The 18285-nt window shown below is 35.7% G+C and overlaps 1 protein-coding gene across 1 annotated transcript in view; it reads right to left on the minus strand.

The window, feature by feature from the left end:
* Positions 1–18285, minus strand: part of LINGO2 (leucine rich repeat and Ig domain containing 2) — a 6800733-nt gene that overhangs the window by 1197690 nt on the left and 5584758 nt on the right. Inside the window, exon 13 of the mRNA XM_044061897.1 lies at positions 9460–9571. The gene's annotated coding sequence lies outside the window, so the exon portion shown is untranslated. The remainder of the gene's footprint in view (positions 1–9459; positions 9572–18285) is intronic.

The raw sequence follows: 18285 nt of genomic DNA on the forward strand, positions 1-18285 counted from the left end.
TTTGACGGACAGTTCTGAAGTCAAAAAAACTCCCAAATGGACGAACAAAGTTCAGACAAGGAACAAGGGCAGGACCAAAGGAAAAAAGAAGTTTTAAATTACTGTATTAGCATTTTAAATCTTACTGATACTGCCCTTTCTCAGGACATGACTTCAGTTCTAGAGAAAGGATTTTCTTTGATTCCTAACAACAGATTTGATTTAGCACAATTGATAGTAGATTTCAATTTGTATTGTAGAAAGTTAAATTTGAAGTACATTTTTGACAACACGAAATTGGTTGACACAACACACAAACATTGTAGAACAAAAAGTACATATAACCCCTTATTGAATTCTACATTATCAGTATTCAGTAAGCAAAGTGAACAAGACTTTAGACAGATAAATAGTAATTTACACTACACGTCCAACCTTTCTGAGGGGGAGATTGAGGCTCTCAATGTTATGGCTAAGAATAGAGATTGGCGTATCATGAAGGCTGATAAAGGTGGGACTGTAGTAGTAATGAGCCAAGCTGAATACACTAAAGCAATTAAGATACTTTTGGACGTTAATACAAATTATAGAAAGGTCAACTTAGACTTTGTTTCTAAGTGTTTTGCCAAATTAGATGCTCGTCTTTTTGATTTATGCAGTGAAGGCTGTTTTGACTTTAATGTATACACTTTTTTACACACAGAATACTCTAAGATTGCATCTCTGCTTGGAATCCCAAAAGTGCATAAAATTGATGAATATTTACATTTTAGACCTATTGTTTCAGCTAGTTGTTCCAAAACAGAGACCATTTCTGTTTGGTTGGACGATTTATTAAATCCTATTGTACAAAAGTCCAAATTTTATCTCCGGGACTCCTGGCACTTACTAGAGCTTTTGAAAGACACAAATTTTGAAGGAGACAACGTTCATTTTGCATCACTAGACGTTGTCTCTTTGTACACCAGTATAGACCAACAAATGGGCATTGAATTTATGAGTGAATTTCTCAGTAAACAAGCCCAGTTCGACACCACTTCAGTTTATACTTGTTGCACTTTGATGGAGTTGGTGTTAGACAACAATTTTTTCAATTTTGAAGGAGATTTGTACAAACAAATATCTGGTGTTGCTATGGGGTCTCGGGTTGCACCGAGTTTTGCTAACATAGTTATGTCATCTTGTGAAAACAAGTTTTTGGTGACACATTCTAAGTTTAGCAATATTGTATTTTATAGAAGGTACATAGATGATTTGATCTTCTTGTGGAAAGGTGACATCAGTTCTTTCACTAGTTTTTTGGAAGACTTAAACGGCACTACTAAATTTTTTAAATTCACACTAGGAGAATTTGGTAGTAACATAAATTTCCTGGATCTGCATTTGACTATTAACTATCAAGATCATAGTTTTCACAGTAGCATTTTCAGAAAATCGTTTGTGAATCAGTATTTACATTATGACAGTCTACACCCTAGACACATGAAATGGGGTGTAGTTAAAGGTCAATTCATACGATTAAGTCGTTTAACTAGTGAAGATGACATTTTTTTGCAGGAGATTATTAAGTTGAAACAATTTTTTCTTGACAGAGGCTATACAATTAGCTGGTTAGATCACACTGTAAGTGAGGTGTTTAATTTGAGAGGGAACAAAGCAAGTCCAATTTTAAAAATTATTCATCACAACAACACTACTATTATAAAGCCAGAGTTTAAAATGGAGAACAAGTATCATTTGTCTTTTCCTTTACCTATCACAAATGAAATGGGCATTATAAAAGGTACAGTCCTCAATAATTGGAAAATAGTGATGGGGAATTATGAATTGGCTAACATCATTGGAAATCGTCCCACTTTTACATACAAAAAAGTGAGTAACATCAGGATGATCTTGGAAAAAGGAGCAAGAAGCCCTGTTAGAGTTGGTGATTCTATTCTAGGTATCTTTCCTTGCACAGCATGTAAACAGTGTAGATTTGTTAGTGGAACATCAAGCATTTATTTGAAACACCAAAACAAGGACATCAAAGCTAATGGGCATTTCACTTGTAAAACAAGTAACATAGTATATTTCGCACAGTATATTTCATGCGAACAATTTTACATTGGGAAGACTACACGTGCCTTAAATAAACGGATATACGAAAACAATTTAGCTATAAAAAAGAAAGACATGTCAAATGCACTAGCCAAGCATTCAATTCATTGTCCTTTGTTCAAAAAGTTTACTTTTTCTGTCTTAGGAAGGGTTAATGACACTTTATTTAGTGGTGATTTCAAGACACATTTAGAATGTAGAGAAGCCATTTGGCAAATTAGGTTAAAGGCTGACCAGCCACCAGGTTTAAATGATATGATTAATATCAAATGCTTTTTATTAGCACAAAAATTTTAAATATTAATTTACTGGTATTTTAAGATTTATTAAGGGTATATTTAGTTATATGATAGTATTTATTTATTATGAATTTATACACTGAATATTTATTTGTATTATCTATTAGATAACTGTGAGAATGCAACTTCATTGGTCATTCACAACATGTGATTTTTTTGAATTTGTATATAAGTTATGTACAAGGTTTTGGGTGCATTTCTGAAGAAGTTCATTTTTATTAAAAGAACAAAAACGTTAAAAGACAGATTGAGCTGTTCGTCCTTTTGTGTTCGTCAGTGATATTTTGTTTGGTTATCTGGTTTTGTTCATGTTTGTTTCAATTTATATATATATATATATATATATATATATATATATATATATATATATTAAGTAATTAATGCAGCATACAACACAAGTACATCAGTGATATGTAAAGATGACACAGGTAACAGGAAAAGAGGAAGGCCTAAGATAAGGTTTATTGATGTGGTGAGAGAGGACATGCAGGTGGTTGGAGTGACAGAGCAAGATGCAGAGGACAGCAAGAAATGGAAACAGGTGATCTGCTGTGGCGACCCCTAATGGGAACAGCTGAAAGAAGATGATGATGATGATGATGATGATGATGATGATGAAATATATATTAAATAATTATTGCAGTTTACAACACAACAAGTACATCAGTGATACATAAACATGACACATTTTAAATATATATATATATATATATATATATATATATATATATATATATATATATATATATATTAAGTAATTAATGTAGCATACAACACATCAGTGATACATAAAGATGACACGTTAAACATATATATATATATATATATATATATATATATATATATATATATATATTGAGTAATTAATGCAGCATACAACACAAAAAGTGCATCAGTGATACGTAAACATGACACATGTTAAATATATATATGTATATATATATATATATATATATATATATATATATATATATATATATATATAAATATTAAGTAATTAATGCAGCATACAATACAAGTGCATCAGTGATACGTAAGCATGACACATGTTAAATATATATATATATATATATATATATATATATATAGTAAGTAAATAATGCATCATACAACACAAGTACATCAGTGAGTCATAAACATGACACATGTTTTATATATATATATATATATATATATATATATATATATATATATATATATATATATTAAGTAATTAATGCAGCATACAACACAAGTACATCAGTGATATGTAAACATGACACATGTTAAATATATATATATATATATATATATATATATATATATATATATATATATTAAGTAATTAATGCAGCATACAACACAAGTACATCAGTGATACATAAACATGACACGTTAAATATATATATATATATATATATATATATATAAAGTAATTAATGCAGCATACAACCCAAGTACATCAGTGATATGTAAACATGACACATTTTAAATATATATATATATATATGTATATATATATATATATATATATATATATATATATATGTATATAAAGTAATCAATGCAGCATACAACACAAGTACATCAGTGATACGTAAGCATGACACATGTTAAATATATATATATATATATATATATATATATATATATATATATATATATGTGTATAAATATATAAAAGGCAGGATATTCCACCATCACACAATATACATGATATGTTAATCATATCTGAAGAGTTCAGACTTACACAATGAAACAAAAGATTCAGTCAGAACTCTTCTTTCTATTCAATATCACAGCTCTTTCTGTGTCTGTTAGGTAACATACGGGCACTGCATACAGACTTGGAAATGTTGCCTGTAAATCCATACAGCCTTTATCATGTGCACTCTTTCTTACTCTGTTTCTATGAATCTGAGATCTTTCAGAATTATAGTACTAACCATTTTATAATTAAAATATATCAGAAGCTCCTCAAACTGTGTACTTCCAACTTGTCTCAACATAGCATTGACAAAGAGTATAATCATTTGAGCTGAACCGCTAACCTACATTGTCACTGTGTAAAAAATGTACCTTTTTTTTTTTTTACATTAGGTTACATCATCTGATAATTATGTAAACAAACCAAAAATAGCAAAAAACAGGATATCTGCAATATATTATTTGATTGAAAACTTAGTTAACAATGTTCCTGTGTGAAAATTCAACTGTCAGCTCTGAGACACTGAACAAAATGTAAAAATAACGCCACCAATCACTCGTAGTTCCACAAAAAAAGCAGGAAAAACTCTTTTATTGATTGTAAACTTAGCGCTTTCTCCCTGTTACCTCAGGTCTTCATCAAAGTAATATTACAATACACTAGAGGAAATTAAATAATGACAAAAAAATCACATGATCAAAAACCATTGGCTAGCTAATTAAATATGTCTTAAAATACATAGTAACACTATTAAACAATACTATTGTATATAATAAAATTATACTTGTTATAAAACGCTTAGTTGTTATAAACAGCTCATGTAAATAAACTATATTTGCTTAGCTCTTAACTTTAACATTGAACATAATGAAATTGAATCATTAATGCCTGGATATACCAAGGCATTTGTTCTAAACTGTCACTTCATCTCCATCATTTCTAACCTTAAATTCAAGCCACCACCCCTTCCTTGGTCTCTAACCCTGTCAATAACAAAAAATAAAAATTATGTTTTTGTGGAACTACGAGTGATTGGTGGTGTTATTTTTTATTTTTACATTTTGTTCAGTGTTGTTGGCTCTGTTGGGCAATTGTTTATGGTTTTACAAGTTTGTTCGCCCCAAACTCGTGATTGTCACAAAACGATATGGAGGAACTTTTACTTAAAGTGGAGGAATTACTACAAGCCATTAAGCAACAAAAGGCTCCAGGTGTTGGGAACACAGAGCAGTCTATTCTTACAGACTCTCAGATGGAACTAACTCTGCATTAATTTTTGAGCAGTTCAGAAAAAGTTAGGAATGGATCCGAGGTGAACAACCGGTCCAGTAAGGATATTACTTCCAACCAAAACAGAGTAGAAGTGCCATCATTTCCTTCAGTATTACAAACACCAAATTTGCAACAGTCCGACGGCCCGAAGGAGGGGAAGGACTTGGTACACTCCGAATGCAGTTGCGTAACTTTGAAAAGTTGCTTGGCAGGTTTAAAGCAATCCAAGTAGACAATGTTTTTTTGAAATGTTCCTTGGAATTAAAACAAGTACCAAAAGGTTTAAGGCTATGGAAATTCCTGATTGGAACAGAAACAGGGTCAATAATGCACAGAGAACTTCTGGAGCTGTTTGACCATAATAGATTAGACGTTGTTCGGATTATAATAAGAGAAAATGAATGTAAACTGATATGTATGGAGAAACAGCTAACTGAAATGAATGCTAATATAACTAAAGATTTGCTTTTTGAAGTTAGCAGAACAGTTTATAGTTTAATTTTGAACGATGCAGACAAGCATGTTAAAAGTAATTTAGCTAAAAAATCCAAGAAAATTCAAAGAGACACGCACGTCTATGCTAATAAGACAGTGTACCCTCTACCTGTGTGTACTGTTAAAAAAACAGCAGTTTAGTAACAATGGGGACTTTGAGCATTCTTTTAACAATGGTGATAGTGAATCAAACAGAAATAACAGTGAAGGTGATTTTTTGGATCCACCCCAACTTCCCAGAAGGTCGCAGAGACTTATCAATCGGAATCAAAAGAAGCGGGGAGGGAAACAATGGAGGAATTCCACATATCAAAAGAACAAATGAATGGTGAAATGCCACCACTGTTAGAATTTACTACACCTTATGATGAAATAGAAGAAGTTGACTGTAATTTTTTTTACCAAAGTGTACTGTTATAACAAAAAATGGATTTTCTTGTTACAACCACTCACAAATGCATGTTACTGACATTCACATGTCTGCGCTTACAAAAGGTTTTTCATTTGTCCCTTGTTTTAAGCAAGATATTGCTGTAGTTTTAACTGGTTTAAAGCTGTTTTCTAGACAGTTAAATATGAAAATTGTTTTTATAATAAGCATGAAGTGAATGGTATTGGACAGACATTACTTAAAAGGAAAGGTACTTTTGTACCACCTATGAACAGTTCTTTTGCATTGTTTGACACTTTATGTGAGAAAGAGATTAAGAAAGCATTTTCAAAAAGGAAGACATTTAGTAACAACTTGACAGAGTGTGAGAGACAAGTGTTAAAAGAACTTGATGCAGTTAATAATGTCAGAGTTATAAAAGCAGATAAAAGTGGGGGGCTCTCATAATGGACCAAAATTATTATGTTTGTAATATGTGGGAGTTACTTAATGATGCCTCTACTTAAGAATTTCTAATAATGAGTTGGTTAGAGTGTATGCAAAAGTTGATTGGGTCCTGTATGATTTTTTGATTCAAGAATTGTTGGATCCTGAGGACTACAGATTTTTATCTGTTGAATTGCCAGTAACTCCAACCATTTTCGGGATACCCAAGGTCCATAATGACCTTCAAAACCCACCATTTAGGCCAATTGTGGCAGCAACAAGATCACCGACAGAGCCTACAGCAGCTTACATAGATTTCTGGTGTTAGCCGTTGTTAAACAGTTACAAACATGTATTAAAAGATTCATGGCACTGTCTGGGAATCCTAAGGGACACAGTCATTTCAGGTGAATTTATGTTTGCCACAGTTGATGTAACAAGTTTGTTTACAGCAATTCCACACACTGAGGGGTTAAAACTGTTTTATGAAGCTTTAACAGGAAAAGAGGGTATTGACAATGTAAAGAGAACTGTCTTAGATCTGATGGAAATGGTTTTGAAGAATAATTTTTTAGCTTTTGAACTGGAATTGTTCCATCAAATTTCAGGTGTTGCCACGGGGGTGAAATGCACACCCATTTATGCCAATTTAGTATTGGCTCAGTGGGAACAAGATTATGTATTTTAGTCCCACTTGTTTAGTAAGACCATTATTTGGTTAAGATTTTTGGCCAACATACTGATATTGTGGAAAGGCTCACAAAAAGAGCTGGAGGATTTTGTAGTTTATTTAAACTCCCCAACATCTTTCCTTAAGTTTACCCACATAGTGGGTATGGAAAGCATTGATTTTCTTGATATTAGACTTACATGGGACATATTAATAAAAAATTAAATTCAAGAGTATTCAGGAAGGACACATACAAATTCATTTCTTCATTATAAAAGATGTCATCCTACACACCAAAAAAACATCCAGATGGTGCGAATACGTAGGTTGACAAGTAATAACAATGAATTTAAAGACAAACTTTACACTTTAATTGGTATGTTTAGAGAGAGGGGTTATCCCATCAAATTATTATTAAAAACTAGGAACTATGTATTACAACAGAGGAATGACAGGTTTACACCTATTTTGTCTGCTTCACTTGGGAGCAGACATGAAACAGTTAAGAATAAATCTGTGGACAGTACCTTTGTATTACCCTATAACAGTGAGGCACTTATAATAAGAAACATAGTAAACAATATCTGAAATTTAGTATTTAACTATGAAGATTTAAAAATTTTTGGAGAAAGCTTGAGGATCCTTTACAATAGGGGTCAAAATCTGAAAAAGTTTGTGGAAAAGCATGTGACCAACAAAGTTACAGTTTCATGAACGTCCAAATGTAATATGTGCAAAGCCTGTAAATATATTAATGTTATCCCTTATTTGGTGGTTGATAGTTACCCCTGTACAATCCCATGTCCTGGTATCTGTAATTGTAACGTGGGAATGGTGATATACATGGCCAAATGTATTTCCTGCCCAGCTTTTTATGTGGGTAAAACCATGAGAAAACTAAAGGAAAGAGTGTTGGAACACATCGGAGACATCAAAAAAAAAAAGAAGAAAGTGCTCTTTTTACACACTCAGTTGGTTGTGTGAATTTTAAAAAAAAATATATATTTTTTTGTTATTGACAGGGTTAGAAACCAAGGAAGGGGTGGTGACTTGAATTTAAGGTTAGAAAAGTTGGAGATGGAGTGGCAATTTAGAACGAATGCCTTGGTATATCCAGGCATTAATGATTCAATTTCATTAAGTTCAGTGTTAAAGTTAAGAGCTAAGCAAATATAGTTTATTTACATGAGCTGTTTACAACAACTAAGCATTTTATAACACGTTTAATTTTATTATATACAATAGTATTGTTTAATAGTGTTACTATGTATTTTAAGACATATTTACTTAGTTAGCCAATGGTTTTTGATCATGTGATTTTTTGTCATTATTTAATTTCCGCTAGTGTTTTGTAATATTACTCTGATAAAGCCCTGAGGTAACAGGGAGAAAGCACTAAGTTTACAATCAATAAAAGAGTTTCTCCTGCTGTTTTTGTGGAACTAAAAGTAATTGGTGGCGTTATTTTTTATTTTTACATTTCGTTCAGTGTCGTTGGCTCAGTTGGGCCATTGTGGTTTTACAAGCTCTGAAACACTAACTGGTGAATCACATTGTTTGCACACTTTTCACACATATGTATACAATCTCCATTGTAACACAATATTTGCACACTTTTCACACATATGTATACAATCTCCATTGTAACATAATCATGGACAAAAAAGAAGTAACCTTTAAGATCAAAAACAGCAACGACAAGAATAATATTCCCAGTATTCCATTCAAATAACAGGGATCATAACCAAAAACCTGTAATATTGTAGATACAAAATGCGAGGTATAATGGTCAACAATTTTGACAGTGATCAGCCAAAAAGGATAACGTCTTCCTTTATGTATGATGACAAGCATTCATTTAAAATGTAATCTGCATCTCCACTTCACTGGCTCAAAGACAAAATACCCTGAGTCCAAATCAAACCAAAGTCACTCAGACAGAAAGAGAATACAAAACAGAAGTATCAAAAAAATGTTGTCCTTGGAGTACCACTTTATCTTAGTTCATTCTTACTGGTTTGTTTCTAACTTAGGGAAGGTAAGGCATTTTAATGCTGAAGAAAAAACACTACTGATGTTAGACATACTTCTCCAGATCAATTATGAAATATTAGAATCATGTGCAGAAAAAAGAACTTACTGTTGATATGTGGTGTGAACGTGGTTTGGATGCAACATATAGAAGCTTTTATGTACTTGACAGTCATGTCATTTAATGCAGATCCAGAACACAGAACTTCTCTTGACGGTATCTGTAAAATGATGGAAATATTTATTAAAAAACTACAGTTGCATCATCATCATCATCATCATCATCAACATTGTTGTTAGTGTCAGCACTAAAAGTGAATAACAAGATACAATGAAAGTGTAGAAATGGAATTACTTTACAATGAACCAAATACACACTAGAATCTAATTCTTGTGAGTTGCGTTTGAAAAAAAAAAAACTGTATATTGTAAACAGTGTGCATTTCTCTGAGTGTTTAATTTTTAGAATCAGGATACGCCTACTGACAGACCTAAATATTATTTTTTCCTGGGGTGTGTCCGCCAGCATTTGGGGATTCATAGTTTGAGCATAATCTTGCTCCATTGTTTCATTCTAATATAAAAGACTTGGAGGAAAACTGGTTTATTCTCTATCACTCTTCATAACACTGTTGTTCATTCCTCAACAGCTGCCCTCCTGCTTCACCAGTATGAAAGAAGAGACTGTTTTGTATTTTTACAGAAGATGTTAACTCTATAATCTCCATTTCAGATTAATGCTTACATTCTTGGGTGACATGGTACAGTTACTATTTCAGTTTAGTCCTTTATAGTCACACAGGATAAAGATATACAATCTTGGAATAAAGTCCAAATTTGCAAGATGATGTTTGCTTGAAGTTTTCCTTTTATAATTAGTTTACAATATTAAAACTTGTACCTTCTGGTTTCAATGCACTCTAATGTCACAGTTTGCATTTTAACAGGAACAATCCCTAACTGCTATCTGTAATTGTTGTTACTTTGCTTTCCATCATGATCCTCATTAAAGCACTTGCTGTTTACTTAGAATAACTTAAAAGATATATTATCTTTGGGCTAATAGTGTGGATCTACCTTCTCTGTTAGAGGTATACCTGACTTTACTTTTTTACTTTCTTTAAAATGCACACAGTAAACTACAAATGCTTCAGCTAAATCCATGGCTATTTATAAGCATGATTTCTCTGTAACTACCGTACATAAATAAATTAATTAATTACCACCTAGCTTTATAAGTATCATAGCCATCTAGTGATTCTTCAATTATGGTAGTATCACCTGTTCTGTGACTTATAGTGAATTTCCTTCATTAGTACATTTTTTAAGAGGATAGTTATAAAGCAAAAGAAATGTATATGAACTAGGACTGCAATTACCCTACCAATAATCTGAGCTAAAGCATTTAGTGATATAGATTTATAAAAACTATCCCCCAGATTTAATCAACTCTGAGTAGGCATAGTGTACAGCCTACACGGAAGGTACTATGGCCATGTATGTGGTTCCCCCTTGGTAGCGTGCCATGCATATTAATGATGGTGCATTGCTAAAGGAGAGTTGTGGAATAAGGTTATTGAATCAGTGTAGGGAGTGTGTTACGTTGTCCACAGATGAGTAACACACCCCCTGCACTGTCAAAGTGCATTATATCAATGCAGTATATCTATTAAATTGCATTTATTTGTTTATTTTTTATGTTTACGTGCTGTGGTGTGCAGCAATTGACACTTGCCAGACATCAAAAAATAGAAACCGGATGCATTTAATTATGAATTCAAAGGTCAAGTTTAAGCATAGCTGAACAGGTTTGCATGGCATGGCACAATGCTCAGCAGTGCTTAAACATAGCTGAGAGCTATAAGTAAAGGTATAGCAGCATTCTACATATCCATGTAGCCAAGTGGATAGAGTTATGGCCTCCTGTGCAGTAGGTATGGGGTTTGAATACATGAAAGGGAAATTAAGCAACTATTTTCGCAAGATAAATTATGCCAATTATTTTTAAATCATGATCTGCTGCACTCAGCTAAGGTCTGCTAAGCCTTGTTAAGCCATGATAAGCACTGAATAAACAATCTCTGTTTAAATACTGCTTCACAGTACTTGGCACTGCTTGGCTGCGCTTAGCTGGTTTGCACACTGCTAATCACTGCTAAGCAGTGCTAGTTTAATCACTGCTGAGCTGAGCTGAGCTGGTTTGTGCTGTGCTAAGTGATGAGCTACATCTTTAAATATTGCCCAATGGAGTGTAAGGGCGGAAAAAGGGCTATATTAAGCCCAATAGGTGAGAATACAACATAATCTGTTCTGTCACTGAAGGATACAATGGAAGATGTTAGTGAGGGTTTGCACTTTCAGGTGTAGCAGTGGGAAACTGAGAAGTCCAGGGTCATGGTCAGACTCCTAGTGAAAATCCATGAAGATGGGCTCATGCAGAGAGGTTTCCAGGGTTCGGAGTACAAAGTGGAAGCCTAGGATCAGCTGGCAAGGGACCTCACCAATTCAACTGGTATCCCACACACACTGGTGAGCAGTGTCATCACCACCATGATGACCTGAAAATAAGGAAGGGGGCTCTTTTGGATGCTTAGGTCCAAGAATTCTGGGTGGGCAATGTTCCACATGTGTATAAATATGCTTACCTCTGTTTCACCAATATTTAATTTTGAATGTCTGCTAAACTGGTATGCATAATGGTGTGCTTCTCTCTGAACAGCTGCAAAGGTGAAACCTCACAATGTCAAGGCACATGCAGGATGCCTGGCCAGGTTGTGTTGTGAGTGCAGCTGTAGTATGCTATCTATAGTAAAATAAGACAGAAAAAGAGTAGATCAGGAACCATTTATGTACAAAGTATTTGTAATTCAATAACTCTGGAATTACAGCTGGATAACACCAACTGCTTTGCAAGAAAAACTTGAAACTATTCCAGTAACTACATGAAAGTATGTGTAATAAACTGTTGTGCAATACTTGTGGAATTAGAGCTGATATTTCAACCCAGTAACAATATATTTCATACACCTACATTTTATATAGTAATGTATAAGTTACCTAGTATCTCTGTCATGATTGCATTACATGCATGTGTGTTCAACTGTGATTGCAGTGTACTATAACCCTGTAGTACTACTACTAGGTCATATTTTGTTTCCAGGTGAGCTCTAGGTAAATATCAGTCAGTTAGATTTCAGCAGTGACTCAGTGGCTCAGTTTGTTAAATGGTGTCTACGAAGTACATTTTTACACACACAGACCAGGTTTCAAATCAAGTGCTATGTACTAATAAATATTACTGATTCAGATATGTTATGATGACATATATTCTCTCCACAGGGACTACTTTTACATGGGTGAGAAAGCCTATATTATGTGTAAATAATTGTTTATTCATTTTTCACAGACTGTTAAAATCATTACCACGAATGTGCTATTAATGCATAAAATAAAGGAAATGTGTGCAATAATAATAAAATATAAGAACATAAAAGAAATAAAATGTGTATTTTTGGCATGGCTGTATGCTTGGTGTGTCATGGAAAGGTTGTTGTAGTCAATTACTACATGTGATGCACATGTCCCCTGCAGGCACTGCTATTGGGTTCTATCCCCATGCCTGCAAGAAGTATTACGGCATCGGTCACTTATTGATTACAGATATCATCCTCCCCACAGGAACTGCAGGTCACATTATGGTGTAAATATTTTTTTTTCATATGTCACTAACTGTTGAAATCATTATCACCAATGTGATATTAATGCATAAAATAAAGGAAATTCCTGAAATAATAATCAAATATAATAAAATAAAAAAATGGTATGTATGGCTGTATGCCTGTTGTGAGTTGGAGAGGTTGCTGCAGTCACTTACTACATGTGATGCACATATCCCCTGCAGTTACTGCTATTGGACTCTATCCCCATGGCTGCCAGAAGTATGACAGTATCAGTCACTTATTGATTACAGATCACATTCTCTCCACAGGAACTGCAGGTAAATGGGTGAGATAGATCATATTATTGTGTAAATCAGTGTCTTTTCAGATGTCACAGACTCATGAAATCATTGCCACCACTGTCCTATTAATGCATAAAATAAATGAAATATCTGAAATAATATCAACATATAACAAAATAAAATAAATAAATAAAATGTGTACTCTTGGTATGGCTGTATGCCTCCTGTGTCTTGGAAAGTTTGCTGCTATCAATTAATACATGTGATGCATGTCCCATGCAGTCATTACTTTTGGTTTTTATCCCTGTGCCTGCCAAGCAAGGCATAACAGTTGCATGCTCTCTTTACTGTGCACATGCATATCTCTCAAGTGTCACAATGTCATGGAATGTAATTCCTTTTGCATAATCCCTCTGTCACAGATGTATCATCAACATGGTTATATGTCAATAGCAAAGTAACAGTACATCAGCGACAGTACACCATGGTATTTATATAGGTCCTCCTGATGTGCAAGTGTGCTTTGTAATTGTATATCTGCAGGTATTACTGCTTAGGTCATAGTGTCCCATGCAGATAGCTTGAGAGGTATGTATGTGTACAGCAGCTATAGGGCACATTTACATATAAAGAAAGGACAGACCTGTAGAGTAGATTGTAGTCAATGATATAGCCCATTATGGCATTAATAGACTATTTCCCTCTCTCCCCACTCCTTATCTTTATGCATTTATTATTGTTATATATTGATTATGGTTGACTATTAACATATGTTGTTCCATAAATGTTATGTTGAGGCATGTGTTTTATTAATGTTATGTATTACTATGGTTGCATATTAACATATCTTGTTGAATTACCTATTCTTTTGGCATTATGCCATAACTGTTACTGGCATGCTGTTATTATACTGACTGTTCTGTTATGTATTGTTATTTCACAACACACTCTGGCTAGGCTTATAAATGCCCTAGGGCAGATAGCCTAGTATGAACCTATGAACCTATGAACCTATAATATACATTGAACTGTCATGGGTTTGTTTGCAATGTTCTGGCATGCTGTTATTACTAACAATGGTTTGGTTCATAACCCACCTATATGGATTGGTTTACCTGGATAACCACAGCACGTCAGGGTAGGCCAGTTCCTTGTGATCCGCTTACTCTTCTTCAGCCAACTGTATCCAGTACACAAGCAAGTGCTTCCCCTTCTGCTGTACCAGCACCACCTTTGGGTGGAACCACCACAAGCGGGGCTGAGGGGGGTTGTCACCAGGATCAACTACTGGCTATGGTGCACAGGATTGTTCATAGGAGCTATGAAGAGTGCCTGCACTGGATTGAGGGCATACTCGACAACCTGGTGTGGCCTAGTGGCCCCAGCACACAGCCTCCAGCACAGCTAGCTTTGGGGTAGTGAAAGAGTAGTGCCAACTGCCCATGAGTGGGGACCTCAGTCATGCTACTGCCATTTGGAGGCACATACACCTCAGGTTCCACAACACCCTCCCCGTTAAAGGTGTTTACCCCCCTCATGTGTCAAAAAGTGCCCATGTCAGTTGTCTTATCTGTCTTTTCTGTCCGCAAATGCAACCTTTCCTACTCGACTTACTTCCCCACACATACGTACATCCCTCCCCCAACATTCTACTCTCTCCTTAAAAAAAAAGTGGGCACCTGTCCCACAAACAGTATCACCCCATACACAGCTCTCTATTTTGCACACACGTCCACTGGATGCAACTAATTATTACATTAATTAATAAAGACATTTTTGTTGCCCTCACCCCTCTCTCTGCGGTGTGAGGCTCCAAATTCCAAATTCTGTAAAACTTGCACAGTTGTTGCTATACAAGAAATGGAATGCTATGGTCCTTTCCTACACCCTTCCTGAACAACCCTAACTGCCTTTCAGTATGTTTTTCCCCCTGCTTGCCCCCATTTCACCCCTGTCCTATCACCACCTTTTTCCTTTCTTTAATAATTTTTAGCACAGGTTTACACAGAGCTAAGTGGTGTGTCGCAATGTGGCCCATCTCTCAAACCCATGCAAACCCACTTAACAGTGCTTAAAACTGCCTTAATGGTTTTATGTGTTTCTCATAGTGTTAGGCAGATCAGCAAAATAATCACCCTGCTTCATCTCAAAACTAGGTCCCTGCCAGCTACAGCATGGTGCATTAGACCCCTAGACCACTCAGCTCTGAATTAAAACAGGTGTTTCCAGCACAATGAACTGAATGTCACTGACAGACTGCAAGTACATATAATGGGAAAAATGGTTGTGTACCTGGGACTGTGATGCAAACACTATACCAGTAAACAGACAAATAAATAATAATGGATGCATGTTAGGACTGGTATACTAGGAATACCTGTCAACTGTACAGATTGGTGCAGAATGTCCATAGTTTTGCCCCCAATTTTTGGCCTGGGTTTCATAACATTGTGTTTTTCTAGCAAATTACTGGCAAGTCATCAAAGGTTGATGTTAGAACATCACAACAGACATTTCACTTTCACACATCATGCCCTTCAGAAAACACATGCTAATGCAAGATCTGTTATTCTATCCATATTCTATGTTAGTAAGAGAAACATGTAAAGATTGTTTCTATTTTGGGTCTTCGTCCCACTTCTCTTTATGCCTTTCTCCAGATGTCTTGCTCTAAGAGATTGAGAGGTATGATAGCAGGTAAGTGGTCCCTTTTATCAGCAACATCTTCAAACACACCTACTAAGGCAGCAATGGCAAAGTACATGTGTACAACTAAGACCCTGCTGCCCAACTGCCTTTGAAAGCCATGCACATAATGGATGTAGGCAACGTGTGTCACATACTGTATGTATGCACACGTACCTTCCAAATACACCTGCTACAGCACTGACTCAGTAGCTCAATCTGTTAAATTCCTTGAGTGTAGTATATTTTGCCACCCACAGTCCTAGTTTCAAATCCAGTGTGTTGCACATCAATTACATTCTTGGGAACACAGTAATTAATGACTGAGTCATGCAAATTTAACCCACGTAGGTTGCTGCTACTGCATTAACTGCTACCCATGTTTGCAACTCAAAGACCTGTAGGTAGAGACACACTCCACATATTTCTTTAGCCAAACTATATGCCGCCTACTACCCTATGACTGGCACTGTTACACAACAGATGTACCTTATGCACATGCCTGTATTGGACTGTAGAGGGTACCCTTGCCTTGGCTCTGCTGCGATAACACCAATGACAATACTGCCTCAGTTACATGTACAGTTTGCTGTCCTCCAGAGTGGTCACACTCCCTCCTATGTGTCCTAGAAATATACGCAGCTGTATGTTAAGCTAGCTGCTACAGACCTATCACGTCTCACAATCCTCTAAAACAAGGAATCCAGACACAACCATGCATAAAGGGTGGAAGGGCACAGGTCCAGCGACAGGGACATGTTCCACAGTTTGCCCCTACAAAGCTAGTGAGCTGATTCAATAGCATACTGCATCAGCATGCATAGTCTGATGGGTATGACTTCTCGCATTCATGTCTCCATCTCCTTATTGACCTTAGCCCACAATGTTTACCACTGAACTGCCAGATAATCACAATGTCATGGGACAATGGCCAAACATATCATGCAAAACTGTGGAGATACAGCAGAAATCTCAACAGTGGACAGTTTTTGTACCTACCCTTTGTGATACTGTGGTCTCCATACCTAACTAATGTCCATCTGAAAGTCTAAGAAAGGGGCCAAGACCTACATGAAGGCCTTAAATAATCCATTGCGGTGCCATGTCATTGGCTAATGAAAGTGCAACCCGGGTGTTTTAGATGCAATTAGCAAGTCTGATTCACATATTGTTGCACAGTCAATTACCTTTTAATGAGCAGTACCTACAAAAGGCAATCATCTGCCTATGGGGAACATGTCTGCATGTTGTTTTGCTCACACAGACAATGGATGTGCAATCTATTTGCAGAGGGACACTTAAAAGAGTACTTCACTCGACCAGGTATGTAATACATGTCCCTATATAATGGGATGCAGATGTTAGGATGGAGGTACGGGGAATAGGGATTACAACAGTAGATCTGTCATACATGTATGGTATTGACATATTGGTGACACTCTGCTGTCCAACAGCTACAGGCATGCCTCTCAACTATCCCTGCTTTGAGTCAAATTCCAGCTCTGCTCCTGTTACCCCCTCCTACAATGGTCAGCTCTTGTAGGAAAGCTAATGGAATCTGTATTAGACATAGTGACACTAAGTAAGGGTGTACACTCCTGTAACATCAAATGATGTACTGTCATTCGCAACCTTTCAGTCTGTCAATGACACACATACATAGCGCTGGAATTCTACAGGAGTTCCTGACTGTCCTTGATGTACCCAGGCTAGGTCACTGTTTTGTTGACATTCGTCCCTCATTGGTTGAGAGCTATGGCTAACATACCTGTCAATCCCCTACAGCAGGGATTCAGTCATAGCCATAGGTAATGGGGGGACACAGGCCAAACCTCAGTGACAGGGAATACATATTGGCCATACAATGTAAAACTATGAATACACTAATAGATATCATCGTACCATATGTGTTTTCTGAGGGGTCTGGCGTGTGACAGCCAAATTCCCTATTGTCCATCAACAACCATCAATGAATGGACAACCATTTGTCAGACATCCACATGCATGTGCCAAAAGGAACACATTCATGAGGCACATGTTCACAGTCTACAAACATCTGTGTAGTGGGGAGGTGGGATGCCTACAGGGACCATATACTACAGCAGGTTTGCATTGCTGTATGTCGTTGTGGCACACTGTTGTTGCTGGACTGTATCCATGTAGTTGTTGTAATATCACACAGCTATTTGTCCAACAGTGGCTGTATGACATATTAGTAGGATCTTGCCCATAGGGGACACACCACAGTAGACTGTAGTGATGGGTATAGAGACATGGAGCAGAATCTCA

This window comes from Protopterus annectens, chromosome 2.part0 (genome assembly GCF_019279795.1).
Source record: "Protopterus annectens isolate FY-2018-M chromosome 2.part0, PAN1.0, whole genome shotgun sequence".
Taxonomy (NCBI): Eukaryota; Metazoa; Chordata; order Ceratodontiformes; family Protopteridae; genus Protopterus; species Protopterus annectens.